Source organism: Suncus etruscus, chromosome 9 (genome assembly GCF_024139225.1).
Source record: "Suncus etruscus isolate mSunEtr1 chromosome 9, mSunEtr1.pri.cur, whole genome shotgun sequence".
NCBI lineage: Eukaryota > Metazoa > Chordata > Mammalia > Eulipotyphla > Soricidae > Suncus > Suncus etruscus.
Window position 1 is genome coordinate 113,228,320 of NC_064856.1, and position 14,667 is coordinate 113,242,986.

General features: G+C 40.5%; 2 non-coding genes across 2 annotated transcripts; one reads left to right on the plus strand and one right to left on the minus strand.

The window, feature by feature from the left end:
* Positions 1-2,910: 2,910 nt before the first annotated feature.
* On the minus strand, positions 2,911-3,040 carry LOC126019279 (small nucleolar RNA SNORA22). The gene has a single exon (XR_007499010.1). It is a non-coding gene; the product is annotated as a small nucleolar RNA SNORA22 (small nucleolar RNA).
* A 6,790-nt stretch (positions 3,041-9,830) lies between these two features.
* LOC126019932 (U1 spliceosomal RNA) lies at positions 9,831-9,994 on the plus strand. Its single transcript, XR_007499537.1, has one exon. It is a non-coding gene; the product is annotated as a U1 spliceosomal RNA (small nuclear RNA).
* Positions 9,995-14,667: the final 4,673 nt, after the last annotated feature.

Here is a 14,667-nt window from a genome sequence, read left to right on the forward strand (position 1 = left end):
ATAAGAGGGCCCACAACGGTGGACAAGATTGTGTGGAACCAAGGAGAAGAGAAAAACCAATCCTGGTACCAACCTTGTTCTTCATCGAAATGTTTTTGAAAATCTTTTATACCATCACCAATATGTTGAACGCTGTCTCTAACTAATCCAGTTTTGTCTTTAAAAATACAACATTGTTCCTTAAGGGCTACACAGACTCCCCCCTCTTTCATAAGGGCAAAATCTAAAGCACGACGATTTTGGAGAACAACATCAGCAAGGGAACTAACAGTATCTGTGAGCAATTGCAGACTAGTTTTGATTTCATTAATGTCTTGTTCTACTGCTTGAGTAAGAGTACGGAAATTGGATTGAGAGGATACAAGAGAGTAGATACCAGTGCTAGCGCCAGTAGCAGCGCCAACAGCAAGGAGAACTGCAAGTGTAACGGAGGTGAAGGGCTCACGACGGTGTTTAGTGAGGGATTGAGAAGAATGTGGATAAGGTGAAGTGCCTGTAGAGGGAAAAGTATATTCTGAATGAATGGTGATTTTTGGAATGAGAATAACGAGAATACAGTAATCGTGTGAAAGGAGGAAAGAAGAACGAATGATGAAAGGAGTAAGGCCAGAAGCACAGGCAAAATAAGTACCATTGGGGGCTAACAGATAAATTTTGAAGAGGAAGAATTGGAGAGGTCAATAGTGTTGTTGCACACATTAAGTAGTTGGCTGGGGAGCAGGGAGTTGTTAGGCTTGAGGCAGAGGCTAGAGCTTACGACTTGTCCGACTGTAATGCCATGTTGAGGTTGTGTGTTTCAACGGAGGTCGGAGGGGTCGGAGGTAGCGGAAAGGTTGCCAAACACTGCAACACCTTTATAGAAAGGAGGTTGAGGAGAAAAACAAAGCTAACATCGTTCATAGGCAGGATCTTGAATGTAAAGTTTGAGTCTTCATTGTACAGCTTGAGTCCAGTGATGCTGACGTCCAGCAGCAGTAAAATTGATGAGGATGGGGTTACACCAACCACGGGTAGCAGAGGATGCATCACAGTTCAGAAAAGGAGGAGTCGGGGGGCGTGAAACGGTGATGAAGTCCCAGGAGGAAGAGGGTTTTCAATAAGCAGTTCCGGTGGTTTCACAGCCCTAGGAGGCGCAAAAAGTGTTGGTTATGAGCGCCACACTTATAGTCGCTGGAACGGGGCCGGTGGTGACCAGGGCAGACGTAGAAGGTGGTGAAGGGGTGGCGTAGTACATCACGGCGAATAACAGAGTTGCAGCCACCGCTAGCAGGGGAGTAATAGTTATCGGGGTTAACAGCACGAGGTTGAGGCAGGCGGAAATTGGAGGTGCCCTAGTATAGGCTTGCACCCATGGCTAGGGCACAAAGGTCGACTTGCAAGACCGGCCAAGGGATGGAGGTAGAGAGGATGGAGGTTGTTGGTGGCATCGGTGGGCATTCAAGGCAGCTAGGCAGAGTGTCTAATTCAGCATTGTCAAAGGTGGAGTCAGTTAGAAACAGGTTTGCAGGAATGGCGTCTAGCAGGAGGTTTATAAGAAAACAGCTTGGCAGGAGGCAAAATGGTTACTTCATATAAAAATTAAGAATTTACTTAGTTTTTTGGCTTGGGTATACAGGCAGAAAACATTAGCAATTTACATTACACTAGTTATTTTTGAATACCACGGGAATGTTATTTGACCTCTGTTAGACTTTGGCATAAAAGAAAATTTATAATTAACAATTGCTAATTAAAAAAAATTTTTTAAACTGAATATAAAGGATTTTTCTTAAACTTTTAGTTATTATGTTAAAGCTGGATGCTATTTTTTAGCCATAAATACATATTCTATAGGCTTGAACTTACACATAGCAGGAAAGCTAGGTGACTGCAAAGTCCAGAAATTCTCCAGGGAAAAGTTATTTCCGATGGCCATTGAGAAATCTGGGGTTTGCTATTCTCCACACTCTCCGCCATGTTTTTAGAAGGACAAAGCTAGCTTAATACATAATTTTTAACACATGATTTTTAGTTGTAAGATGCTAGTCTGTGAACTGACCAGACTGAACCAGGTTGAAAAAATTAATTGAAATTTAAAAAATGGATAAGGCTTTAAAAATTGTATTATTATAAAATGTAGAGATAACAAATAAACAGACAAAACAAAACAACACTAAACACAACATTTTACACTTGTGGCTATTTTTGTTTATCACAACAGACACATAAACAGACAAAAGGATTGATTTAAGACTTATTTATAAAAAATTGACAAGCGCTTTTAAATATTTAGCTAACATGTTTGTGAGAAGAAGAGAAAAAAAATTTTGTAGAAAAACTTTTTTAGTGTTGAGAAGTACTTAATGTAGATGGAGTGGAACTTTGCTGAAAATAAATTTTAAGGTTTAGATTTAACACAAAACATTTTTAAAATAACTTTAATTTGAAGTTTAAAACATTAAGTAAAATGGTTAATGAGCACTGTAGAAGGAGTCTTTACTTGGAAGTATGAAATGATTTGCTGTAAATGAATAGGTTTTTTTTAAATTGGTTTTGCAGTAGAACAGTAAGACAGCTGCAATAAAGTGTTAAAATTTTTATGATTAAACACAATAGCATGAACTATGATTATTAAAGGTATAAAAACTGATTTTTTAAAAAACAAACAACTGTTTTTACTATGAAGACTTTAAGTGAATAATTTGTAAAAAATATTATATACCAAATTAACTAAATGCTTAGATTATTATAAAATATAGTTAAAGACATCTGATGCATTTACACACCTAGAACTTAAGACTAAAATTATATTTAATACTAGTTAATTTGCTTATAAAGTTTAGTTACTTTTATATTTACTTATAAAATTATATATAATATATTTTTCATTTATATTATTTTTTCACTGCGACACAAATATACAGATTTGTATAATGTGCTGATATTTTGAATGCACTTAAAATAATAGTTTTTTCAATGCAGAAATAAAGAACAACCATTGCTGTAGCACAAAGTTAAAACTAAGGGTACTATAAAGCACACCTAGGTGTTTACTGTGCATTAAATTAACTATATTGTTTAAAAAGGCTAACCACATTATTTTTCACATAATTTTGTAAATACTTTAAAAATTAAAATAAAACTTTTAATAGAAATATAAGACTTAAATTTAACACTTTTGTGTTTGTTTGGATTTTAAAACACAAAGAAGTTTTTCTTTTACTAACATTTTGTTATTTGTAAAGTGACAGAATTATGACCTTGCTCTAAAATTTTTTGAGAGGCATGAAAAAAAAAAAGTTTATTGCCCTTATCTTCCTGTTGCTTTTTAATGTTTTAATAATTACTTTACACCACTTAATGCACTAAACTTAATAACACATATTTGACGAAGTGTAGGGCTGACAAGGTGAAGCAGAGTTTTTCACTGATAACTCGGGGAGGGGCCAGCACAGTTAACAGCAGGAAGGCTAGAGGCAAATTATTTACAGTCAGCAGGGTGTAATGATATAGAGAAGAAAAAAAAAGCAATCTTTTAAGATTAATTACTAATTTATTGGAATTAGAGGGAATGGCAACCGAAGAGGGGAGTCTGGGTTGCAAAAGCACCATGGGGATCATGGTTTTATTAATTGATTTGAGAATATGCAAGAGATGCTACTTTTTAGATTTCTTTTGAATAACAAAGATTGGGTATTTCAAGGTGAAATGGAAGGCTTAAAGTGGGAGTGGCAGGGCCTGAGCTGGCTGTTTCCCAAGGCTGGCAGGAAAGAGGCTGAAGGAGGCTGAGGGCTGGTTTGAGCAAAATTGTCCTGAGTAAAAGGTACATTAGGCTCAGAAGTTTTAACAGCAAAGTGTAGATATCGCAAGGTTTTATGGCTTAGCAGATGATACTTTGTAATTATCCTACTTACTGTGCCCTTAGAATTTTTTGTAGGCACTGCAGCAGTTTCTGTTTTATGGCACTCAGCCTGACTTTTATTAGTTTGTTTCTTTGAATTCTCAAGAGGGGGGGCTTGGCCGTGGAATTCAGTGGGCAAAGGACAGACAGCTATAGATTTAGGAGGGCGGGGGAAAGCCTGAAGTGCAGAAACTTGTGAATTAAGAGAAGCAGCCTGTTTTTGAAGGCTTAAGATTTGTTTAAGATTTTTAATGTGGCCAAGTAGCTTCATATCTATAGCTTTAAGAGGGGGAGCGGTGAGAGGAGGGAATCTGCCATGGTTAGGGACTGAGCGTCTTGGGCATTTAGAATTTTTCCCCTGGGGTGCGGGGGATCAGTGGGAGGCGTTTGAGAAGGTAGCTGCGGAGGCTGCTGAGCAGGCGGGGAGGGGGGGTGGGAAGACTTTCTCCATTAGGGAGAAAGACAGGAAAGGTAGCACTGGTTTTTGAGCTAAGAGCAATATCAAGTTTGTTAGAGAGGTGAGAGACCATGGATGTAATTGTGGTGAGTTGGGAGCTTAAGTCAGAAAAAGGGGGGGGGGAGAAAGCAGCAACAGTTTGTTGCCGGTGTGGGGGAGCTGCTGGAATGCCGGCTCTGGGGAGCGACTTCCAGGCACAGAGGGCAGCAAGAGCCATGTTGGCAAGCTGGGACCTGGAAAGTGTGCTGTACCTTTAAGGTATGAAAAGAGGCGAGGCCAGCTATAAGAGCTTAGAGATCAGGATTCCTGCCTATCTGCAAGGGCTTTGCAGCGGAAAAAAAAAAAAAAGTTAACTTCCCAAGAGACAAAGAGTTCAGCTTTTAGATTCTAAGCAGGAGAGCGTGTAAGGGGCTTGGGGGCCATAGGAGGTTACGGCTTGAAACGGCTCTTTGAGGCTTTTCCAATTAAAGGCTTTGTATTGTTGCAATTGCTGGCTAAGGAGGGGAGGGTGGTGAAACAGGGACGGAGCTGAAGCTAGGGAAGTGAAGGGCTGTTTAGGATTTTGCACAGAGGGTGCAGCGGCAGAAGTAAAGATGAAGGGTTAGAAGAGGAAGGAAACTGAGAGACAGAGTCAGAGCGAGAGGGAGCCCAGGAACACTAGATTTCTGGTAAACATCATGAACAAACATTAAAAAATTACAAATATCTTTTTTGGTAACCTCTATATGTCTGGCTTTCAACTCAGACTGTATATATTTAATGAATTTAAGTTCAATACTCAACGAAACACCCATGGAAGTGAAGCCAACGGGCGAAGCCCCAAGAGCCAATCAGGGGCGGTGATCAGAACGACTGAAAAAACTGCAGTTTAAATTTTTGATTAAGGCTAACTCGTTTCAACGCTTACCCGGATGGGGTATTCCTGCGATTTATGAAACAGCTCCGGACTCGCCGACCCGTAGTCGTTCGGGGTGTGGCGGTGGTCTTCGAGCCCAGCGTTGGGCGCCAAAATGCGGGGTCCTGAAGCCCCCCCAGGGGAGACCCGGCCAGCAGGAATTAGCTGGGAAGGCTTCTCAGACAACCGCACTCCTATTTTGCTGAGTCGAAAAGCAACCACACCTGTAAAAAATCTGAGAGAGGTTAATAATAAAGACCCAAGGCAGCGTCTCACTGTTCAAGGGTACCTTTATTGAGCTACAGCTCCTTCTTATATAATGAAAAAGAAGGGGGCAGTACAAAAGTAATGTCAGTCATACTTTTGGCGCGAAGGCCCATATAAGGCAAGGATATATTTCAGGCTTTAAGAAACAAAAAAAGTGAAGCATTCTCTAAATAAGGAAGTGGGCAGTGGGCTAGGGAGGCTAGATGACCTTCAAGCTATGATGAACGTGCTGTTTCCATAAAAATTTCTACTGTCCTTCTAGCTGCATTCCTAATTGCTTGACCATCAGGAGCTGGTGCAAGATGTGCTTGCCTCAGTGATCTTGAACAGACAATGTAGCATACATTTATTGATAATAGCCTAGTTCACTCCGAAATGTGGTCTTAAGGAGTAAGGCCTAGTTTCTGATAACAGTACCAGACAGTGTTGCTCTCCTCCGGGCTAGAGTTAATTATATCCTGCAGCTGCACATTCCTTTCTCTTTGGCCCAAGAACTTACAGCAAAACTGCATGTAGCCTTTAGGTGAAAGGCTAGATCATGGCAGAAAGAACAGCAAAATGGCCTCAAACAAGTCACAGTCCCCAACACCAGGCCATAGGGGCTTCAGGAGCCAGGCTGAGTCGAGAAAGGTCATACCATCAGTAAAGAAGCATCAACAAAGAAGCATCAGGCAATGGGAGTTAGTCAACAATAAAGTCTGAAAAAGCAGCTGAAAGGGAGAATTCTTAATTTTCCTTTAGATCCTTCCATTTTTTTGTGTTTAGAAGAGTAGAAAAATCTTAGTCACTCTAAGTGTAGAAAAGAATACTCCCTTCCCAAGGGCAATGGGGAGTGTTTGCACCTTCTCTGAGAGCCAGGAGTAGAGAAGTAACTGCTAGGAAAAGGCTTAGCATAGAAGCCATGTGAAGAAATCGATATGTTAGGTTAGGACCGTGAAATAAAGCTGGCTGACTCCTGAAACTTTATCTGATTGCTTTGGGAATATCTCCACCCTCATCCTGCAACCTTCAGACTTGCCAGGCCATAGGACTGCAGGAGGTGGCTCGAGCCCAGAAGGGCCTCACCATCCCCACACTAACTCTAGGAGTCTTTGATTTCTATTAAAACAACAAACTGGTATTTATGTAAGGTGATGAAATTTGATATTGTCCAGAATCTCACTTTTCTGTGATGTTAATTGAAAGTGCATTAGGAGGGAAAGAAAACTCTCCTTCATCTGCTCCCTGAGGACCTCTCTCCTGTCCAGCCAATTACCACAGAGAAGGTGCAAACACTCCCCATTGCCCTTGGGAAGGGAGTATTCTTTTCTACACTTAGAGTGACTAAGATTTTTCTACTCTTCTAAACACAAAAAATGGAAGGACCTAAAGGAAAATTAAGAATTCTCAACTGTTACCACTTCATCTAAAGGTGTTTTCTAATGATCCCACAGCAAAACTTTTGTGTTCCCAACATTAGAAATTTCTACTTCAAATTTCTGTCAAGGCTTACACAATTTTTTCAATTCTAGACCTGAGAGGAGGATTCAAGGAGAGAAGAAGTTGGTCCTTCTCTCCTTTGACTCTTTAGATCATCTGAGTCCCTTGATTTCAGCAACACTTGTTCTGTCACAGCTTCATCTTGTCTATGAGAATGGTACACTCTCTACTGAGTAGAAGACCAAGAAGGAAATTTTTGCATGCTTTTGGACTATATCTGGCAATGTTAAGGACTTACTCCTAGATCTGAACTCAGGGATCAGTATTGGTGGGCTTGGGGACCATATGAGATGCAAAGGCTAGAAGTCATGTCTACCTCATATAAGACAATTATCCAATGTAATTTTTTTTTGTTTTGTTTTTGGGCCACACCCGTTTGACGCTCAGGGGTTACTCCTGGCTATGCGCTCAGAAATCGCCCCTGGCTTGGGGGGACCATATGGGACACCGGGGGATCGAACCGCGGTCCTTCCTTGGCTAGCGCTTGCAAGGCAGACACCTTACCTCCAGCGCCACCTGCCCGGCCCCTATCCAATGTAATTTTAATTCTGGCTTCTAGTTTGGTCATTTTGCTCAAGTTGGAAAATGTGGTGTTGACTTGAGAACAGAGGAGACATTCAAGAGAGATGACAATGGAAACAATATCAGTCTTTGCCTGAGCAGTGGACTCTTTGCTTTTTGGTTATTTCTTTTGTTTTCTTGGAGATACTTATGGATTCTGCATGATTAAAACATTATATATGGTAAATTAATCCAACACTCTGTTGCTGGCAAAAAAAAAAAATACCCACATTTGAATGGTCAGAACTGACACAGACTTAAAGCCAGAGAGACAGAAAACAATCCTTCAAGCAAACAAATCTCTAAGGAAGGCTTGGCTGGCCATACTAATATTAGATGACATAGACTTCAGGTTCAAAATTGATAATAAACATGGGGTATATAAATAAAGAAGAATTAAAATTCCTAAACATATGCGCCCTGTGAGGGACTAGAGAAATACTTAATTGTATTGTCAAACGTCATAAAAAAAAAAAACACAATAGTAATTAGAGATTTAGTACTGTCAGTTGATGCCTGTGTCAGTTTCCTACTATTACTGTTCAGAACATACATGCATTTTCATTAATTAGTCACTTATATTTTCTTGCTCCATGAGTGAGAGTTAGAAAATTATTGTATGTGGTAATAAAAAATACAAATGTCATAGGATTGTCTATTAATAGTGATGCCCATGTGGGTTCCCAGGTGACCTGTGTGAAATGGGGAGGAGAAAGGGATCCAACTCCAGAAGGGAATTTGTGGATCTCTCTCCCTCTCTCTCTCTCTCTCTCTCTCTCTCTCTCTCTCTCTCTCTCTCTCTCTCTCTCTCTCTCTCTCCCTCCTCCTCCTCCTCCTCCTCCCTCCCTCCCCTCTCCTGATCAGCCATCAAACACCCAGGGAATTGCAGGGGCCCCCAGGACTGATGTGAGTAGCTATGAGCCCTGCTCTCTCAGGAAGGGCAAGTCAGATCTCGGTCTTCAACAACTTCTCAATTGCTCACCTTTCCTATTCACAGGAATTTCAGGGGAAGATGAGCAGTGAAGCAAAATAAGTTTGATCTGGAAGTTCTAAGGTGGGGAGAGAGGGAGAGGAAGAGAAAGACAGGGGAGAGGGAGATGTAGGTGGCATGTGGTTGGGCTGGTAACTTACATGCTCATGCTTTTTTTGTCCCAATGTGGCTTCTAGTGTTTCTCCCACCCTGCTCCACATGGGCTATACCTATGTCAAGAGCTGGGTTGGATCTTCCTGAATGTTTTCTAGAGGCAATCAGAGTAGAGTACTCATCTCTGCATCCTACTCCTGATAAGACCTCTTAATCACTTAGAAATCAAGGGCCAAAATTTACATGAAATACTGGAGCCATAAATAAATTCATTAATCATTCTTATAATTTATATTGTGAAATTCACACTCCAACTTTCATATTTGCTTGTATAACTTTGCCTATTTAAATTTAGAGAGGGCCTGGAGAGATAACATGAAGGTAAAGCATTTGCCTTGCATGCAGAAGGCCGGTGGTTCAAAACCCAGCATCCCATATGGTCCCCTTAGTCTGACAGGAGCGATTTCTGAGCATAGAGCCAGGAGTAACCCCTGAGTGATGCCGGGTGTGATCCAAAAACCAAAAATAAATAAATAAATAAATTTAGAGAACTATAAAATGTGACATCACCATAGACTATATAGGCTCTTGATTTTCCATATTAAAATAACTAATTTAGGGGTCGGAGTGGTGGCGCAGCTGTAGGGCATTTGCCTTACACATGGCTGACCTAGGACAGACCATGGTTTGATCCCCACCTTCCCATATGGTCCCCCAATCTAGGAGCAATTTCTGAGCACATAGCCAGGAGTAACCCTTGACTGTCACCAAGTGTGGCCCAAAAACCAAAAACAATAATAATAATAATAATAATAAAATTAAAATAATAAAATAAAATAAAAATAAAAAATAAAGTAATTTAATAATTTGTAGTATACAAAATATCTTAACTCCTAATGAGTACCTGGAAATAATTTTAATTAAAGTTACTTAATTTAATTAAAAACATTGAATTACATTTTATAAAATTACATTAGTTTTAATGAAAAAGAAAAAATTTTTTGGTTTTTTGGCCACACAGTGATGCTCAGGGATTATTCCTGGCTATGTGCTCAGAAATCACTCCTGGCTTGGGGGACCATATGGGAGGCCAGGGGATTGAATCACGGTCTGTCCTAGGCTAGTGCATGCAAGGCAGATGCCTTACCGCTGAACTACCTCTCCAGCCCTGAAAAGAAAATTTAATTTAAGTGTTCACTTAAGGAGAAGCATTACCTGGCAGGGGAGATACCATGATCAAGAAGGTGGCTTTCCCAGGGTAAGGCTCACCCATTGCACTCCGGGTGTGCTGACCCCTGAGATTTCCCCAAATGTGGGAAACTCGACTGCATAATTTGTGGTAGTGGGGGACTGCACTGGGGCTCTCCCCTGAAAGAAAATAAAAGGAGAAACATATCATATGCTTTCTATAACTTTTGAAACAAGTGACACCATTTGTATATAGTGTTGTGGACATAAATAAGCATGCTCAGCATTGGAGTCCACTCATGACTGAGGCCAAGCATTTAGGGATGGCTGCCACTGAGAATGCTCAAGACCTAAAGGCAAGAACCTTAGAATAGCCCTCCTGAAATTTTGTGGGCTCCGAAAGTTTTATGGATTCAACTGTCCCCAAGATAACCATTAGGCTGTGCTTTGAGCACGTATTTGTATCAGGCCTCCAGGTACAAGCATCAGTATCTGCTGTTTGTCCTCCTACAGCAGGAAAACATCTGTTTTTTCCTATGCTCCACTCTTCTATAGCCATCATTTTTTAAGTTCCCTCTCATTTCATTTATTAACTCCCCGGTTTGAGTAACTATGACAGCCCTAGCTACATGGAACTGGTCATGCAGATCATGCCAAGTAGATTAATATGCAGAAGCCTCCCTAATACAATTGCTACTGTTCATCAGTCAGTAGTCTAGGCTGCTAATTTTCAGTCAGAAATCTGTTTCATTCTTTTGGCTCTGTGCATCAAGTACCCCATACTGCTGGCTAGAACACTCAGTAAACCTAAAAGCAAACAGTGGGCAGAAAAACCTTGTTCCATTCCACTTTTTTTTAGTTTGTCTAAAAAACTTAAATTCATAAAATCAAATAGAAACTGAAAATCTTGTCTACAGATTTTTATAAAAGACATCCTGACTGAGGCCTAAGCCATGGCGCAGCGGTAGGGTGTTTGCCTTGGATGCAACTGACCTAGGAAGGACAGCAGTTCAATCTCCCTGCATCCCATATGATCTCATATGAGAGGGGCAATTTATAAGCTCATAACCAGGAGTAACCCCTGAGTGTCATCAGATGTGGCCCAAACCCCCCCAAAATTTTTAAAAAATTAAAAAAAGACATCCTTACTAATCACAGGACATTGAAAATCATTCTCAATTCAAGATCTCAGAGAAATGGGATCAGAGCAACACCTGGTGATCTGCAACATGTGGAAGGAACTGAGATCTGCTTTGAAATGGGCCCCAGTTATTGTCTCTCCCAAGAGAACCAGAGCTCAGTGTCCTGGTGAATTTTGTAGTGAGGCAAGAGAGGTGATGACGTAAACAGAGGTGGAGGGATTCTTTGTTCAATTCATCCACAATATCTCCTGAAGCAGATGTGACAGCCAGGGAAAGGTGCCTTTTTACCCCCCCCCTTTTTTTTTTTACCATGTAGGGTCTTAGAAACTTCAACTGAGCTGAACCATGGACACGGTGAAGTGATGTGAAGGGATTATTGGTAGTACTACATATTTTGCCCTTCAAAGCAGTGCTTAGTTGACCTTGGAGCTTCACCAGCAATTGTCCCCAAAAAGGACTGGCACAACTGATACTTCTGTGAGGTGATGAAATTTGATGTCTAGGGGCCGGGCGGTGGCGCTAGAAGTAAGGTGCCTGCCTTGCCAGTGCTAGCCTTGGACGGACCGCGGTTCGATCCCCCGGTGTCCCATATGGTCCCCCAAGCCAGGAGCGACTTCTGAGCGCATAGCCAGGAGTAACCCCTGAGCATCACTGGGTGTGGCCCAAAAACCAAAAACCAAAAAAAAAAAAAAAAAAAAAAGAAATTTGATGTCTAGAATCTAGCTTTGATTTGATGTAAATTTAAAATGCATTAGGAAGACAAGAAATCTTGTCAACAGCACTTCTCTCCAGTACAGTGAATTACCTCAAAGAAGATGCAAACACTTCTCATTGCCTCTTGGGAAGGGAGAATAGGCACCCTTAACTGCACTTAGAGTGATTAGGAGTTTCTGCTCTTCAACATTGCAAATGAAGGTGCTAATGTGAAAGAGAAAATTCTGCACAATTAGCACTTCATCTAAGCATGTTGTCAAAAACTTCACAGCAGAACTTGGGGCTCCCAACATTTGAGGATGCTAATTCCCAATTGCTGTCAAGGCTTAAACACTATTTTCAATTCTAGACCAGAGAGAACTCAAGGAGAGAAGAATCTCTCTGTCTCTGTCTCTGTCTCTCTGTCTCTGTCTTTGTCTCTGTCTCTGTCTCTCTCTGTCTGTCTCTGTCTCTCTGTCTCTCTGTCTCTCTCTCTGTCTCTCTGTCTCTCTCTGTCTCTCTGTCTCTCTGTCTCTCTGTCTCTCTCTCTCTCTCTCTGTCTCTCTCTCTCTCTCTGTCATCTAAATCTTCTCCTTTAAATTAGGACACTTTTGCTGACACATCTGCCAACCCTTCTTCTCCCTCTTCATGAAGATGATGCTCTAGGCAATGAGCCACCAGCCAAGTAGGTCATTTGCTCTGGTTGGGAATTGTGCATGCTGGGTGGGGGAAAGGCTGAGACATTAAAGGGGGATAGATCATATAAGCAAGAGAATCTTTGCTTAAGCTGTTGGCTTGTTGCTCTCTTAGTATTTCTACTTGGAGACAATCACAGATTCTGCATTATAGAAGTACTAAAGGCTACAAATTAATGAAATTAAAGAAAGAAAATAAAAGAATGTTGTATTTTGATACCACCCATCATGTAGTATCTATAAGTACGAATAAGAGTTTATGTGAAAATAGAATTTATTCTTCTGAAAAGTAATTTTCATTTTCATTGAGGTGTCATAATTTACAATAGTATTTATTTTTGTACTTCAAGAATAGAATGTTATTGGGCCAGAGAGATAGCATGGAGTTAAGGCCTTTGCCTTGCGTCAAGAAGGATGGTGGTTCAAATCACGGCATCCCATATGATCCCCTGTGCCTGCCAGGTGCAATTTCTCAGTGTAGAGCCAGGGGTGAGCCCTGAGCACTGCCAGGTGTGACCCAAAAACCAAAAAAAAAAAAAAAAAAAGAATAAAGTGTTACTCCTGTAGTTATTCCCATGACAGTATACTTCAAGGGCAGAGAAATCCTGTATCTCTTAGGCCAAGGGAATTCCCTTTCCAATCGCCCAATATTTACTGTGCCTATGCAAGAAAAATAAAGTTTTATTATGTTTGTTTTTTTTTGGGGGGGGGGGGCTTTTGGCTTTTGGGTCATACCCGGCAGTGCTCAGGGGTTACTCCTGGCTCCATGCTCAGAAACTGCTCCTGGCAGGCACGGGGGACCATATGGGATGCCGGGATTCGAACTGATGACCTTCTGCATGAAAGGCAAACGCTTTACCTCCATGCTATCTCTCTGGCCCCTTATTATGCTTGTTGATCTTTTTCTTTTTTTTTTTTTTAGTGCTTTGTTTTTATTTCAGGACCATGGGTATTCTGTGGTTTTTGTCCATATTGCTGTGGTGCTTTTTAAGTTTTTTGTTTGATTTTTTTAATCTTTCTTTATTGTTGTTGTTATGTTTTTCTCCCTTTATTCCTTTCTTCTCTTAAATTGATAGTTATAGCCTCTAGAAGGACTCCTCCCATTTTTACTTGTTTGATTTTTTCCCCTTTCTATTTATTTTTCTTTCCTTCAAACAGAACCACATAACCTGAACTATCTTGTTCCTCCTCACAAACGAAGGGGGAAATAATGGAGGGTACCAAGACCAAGCAGCTGTATGAACATTAAGTAGAAATGAAAAAATGATCATACTTAAACACCAAATCCAAAGCCAATGGCAACAGAATCGATACCCACTCCACAACATGCTAGACACAGGGGGACCACTTATACAAGCAGCCCAGGGGGTAAAAGAAGGGGATATGGGATGCATGCTGCTAATAGGGGTGGAGGGAGGACAACATTGGTAGTGGAAATGCCCCTGATTCAATGTCACTATGTACCTAAATTATTATTGTGAAAGATTTGTAATCCACTTCGGTCAAAATTAAAAAAAAATAATAGAGTGTTACTGACTAAACCATCCAACAAGATGTCAATAAGCTACTACTATCTCCACTTGCTTCTTTTTTCTGTTTGGTATAATAGATAATAGATTTAATCTCTAATTTCTTAATTTAATTTACCATGCTCTACAAAGTTAATGATAGTTGAATTTTAGGCAAAAATGTCAACTCCAATCCCACCACCGATGTCAATTTCTATCACCAGTGCTTCCATCCTGTTGTCTCCCCTCTCCCTCGCCTGCCACCTGCAGGTACATTGCAAAAGCTTGGAAATTGCAGCTTAAATCTTATATGTTCTGTGTTACTGAGTCTGTGCTTCAGATGTAGAGCTCCATGCATATCATCAAGTTAACCAATGCTCCATTCCTGTTCACTCATTACTTCCCTTTTTTATCTTCTTCCTATCTTAATTTCTCCCCATCTCTGGAGTTTAGGATAAGTTAAGATAGTAAATACATTACCCTTTACTTCATTACATTTACTCATTTAGTTATTCTATATATCACAGATGAGTAGATCATTATTAGTTTGTTTTTCTTCTGACTTCTTTATTCAACTTGCCGTCTTTCAGTTCCAACAAAGTTGCAGCAAATTGCATGCTCTTATAGCTGACACAATTTTCCTTATTGCATTATGTGTGTGTCTAGATAGATCCACACTTTCTTTCATTTTTTACTTTATTTTACTTTTGTTCTTGTATTACACACAGCAGTGGTAAAGGGTTAGTCCTTACACTGGGCTCAGGGATCAATAATAATAGAGTGGATGATTAGGAAGTCATCTAATGTGCCAGGAATCA